Source organism: Magnolia sinica, chromosome 16, assembly GCF_029962835.1.
Source record: "Magnolia sinica isolate HGM2019 chromosome 16, MsV1, whole genome shotgun sequence".
Lineage (NCBI taxonomy): Eukaryota > Viridiplantae > Streptophyta > Magnoliopsida > Magnoliales > Magnoliaceae > Magnolia > Magnolia sinica.
In genome coordinates this window covers 21480348-21482271 of record NC_080588.1, presented here as the reverse complement: position 1 = coordinate 21482271, position 1924 = coordinate 21480348, and the positions used below count along the sequence as shown (strand labels likewise).

The 1924-nt window shown below is 39.8% G+C and overlaps 1 non-coding gene across 1 annotated transcript; it reads right to left on the bottom strand.

Moving 5' to 3' along the window:
- Positions 1-302: 302 nt before the first annotated feature.
- Positions 303-409, bottom strand: LOC131229972 (small nucleolar RNA R71). The gene has a single exon (XR_009163705.1). It is a non-coding gene; the product is annotated as a small nucleolar RNA R71 (small nucleolar RNA).
- Between the last annotated feature and the right edge of the window lie 1515 nt (positions 410-1924).

Below are 1924 nucleotides of genomic sequence, written 5' to 3'. Positions count from 1 at the left end.
TGCATGGTTTTTTCAGGAAACATGGGAAACATGGACATCGAGCTTGGAGTATCCAACTCCTTCCAAAGTTCCTTGGACTTGAATATGAAAGTCCATATCTACACTTGCAAGAATTTGATGAGATTATAGCCACTTTATACTTTCCTAATGTGTCTGAGGACACGGTCAGGCTGAAACTCTTTCCTTTCTCCTTAAAAGAGAAAGCTAAGACGTGGCTGCACTCACTACGTCCGCAATCTATTGGCACATGGAATGACATGATGGAGTTTATAAAAAAATTCTTTCCATACCATAAGACGAACACCATCAGGAAGTCGATCATGAACTTTGCCCAAAAGGAAGATGAAACATTCTTCCAATGTTGGGAGCGGTTCAAGGATCTCGTCAGTTCATGCCCACAACATGGTTTTGAAACGTGGCGCATAATAACTTTTTTTTTCATGATGGACTGACATCTTCCATGTGCCAATTTGTCGAGACAATGTGCAATGGGGAATTCATGAATAAGAATGTCGATGAGGCGTGGTATTACTTTGACAAACTTCCTGAAACCACACAATCATGGGACATCACCCAAAACCTAGCACCACATCTAAGCCTACTCAAGTAAGGGAGAGGTGGGATATACTTGCTGAAAGAGGATGATGATATAAATGTTAAAGTGGCTAGTCTCACAAGGAAGGTCGAGGCCATGGAACTTAAGAAGGATAAGGGTAAGGAAACTGTTTGCGGTATTTGTGCTTGTAACGTTCACACAACTGAAAACTGCCCAACAATATATGCTTTTCAAGAGGTACTAAATGAGTAATCTAATGCCGTAAATAGTTACCAAAGACCATTCAGTGGACCCATCTCTAACACATACAATCCTAGTTGGAGAAATCATCCGAACTTTAGTTAGAGGAATGGACAAACTGCTAATTCTCAAGGAATCCCTAACCAATTCTCAAATCAAGGGAATCCTCAGGAGGATCTGGTCTGGAAACATATTCAAAATCAAGAGCTTATCACTCAGGGAATATTGCAAACCCTTCAAGACCTTTCAAAGGCCATACAAGGGTGTGAGATAAAAAATTTAATTGGAGAAAAATGGATTCTTCCAGCCCAACCTTTCCCCAATCTTAAACCGCAATATGAAATAAGTGATCCAAACTCTTCAAATCAAATGGAGCAAGCTAAGTCTATCACCACTCTTAGGAGTGGGAAGATAATTGACAAATCTATTCCGGTAAGGGCTGAAAAGCCTAAGGACCTGAAAGAGGACAATAATGATAGACCTAGCATTGCTCCACAAGAATTAGAACCGGAACTTGAAGGCAAGCTGATTGTTCCATTCCTCCAACGGTTGGTTACACCAAAATCTCTCTCTAACTCTCAGGACATTCTAGAGGTGTTGAAACAAGTGAAGGTCAATATTCCTCTACTTGATGTCATAAAATAAATACCTTCATATGCTAAATTAGTGAGTGCCATCCTAAAGCAAGATGTGCCATTAAAATACAAAGATCCCGGTAGCCCAACCATCACTTGTGTAATTGGGAACAATCAGATTGAGCACTCACTTCTTGACTTAGGAGCAAGCGTAAATCTTATTCCTTACTCAGTTTATGAACAACTAAGTTTGGGTGAATTGAAACCCACCCGAACCACATTACAACTTGCAGATCGTTCAGTTCGTGTACTGAGAGGGATGATTGAGGATGTGTTGGTCTAGGTTGACAGATTTCATTACCCGGTAGATTTTATCATCCTAGATACTCTACCCATCATAGATATGAGCACTCAAATTCCCTTCATTCTTGGTCGCCCATTCCTTGCCACATCAAATGTAATCATTAATTGAAGGAATGGAATCATGAGTATGTCTTTTGAAAATATGACATTGAAATTAAATATATTTTTCAATTCGGGCAGATAGTTAGAG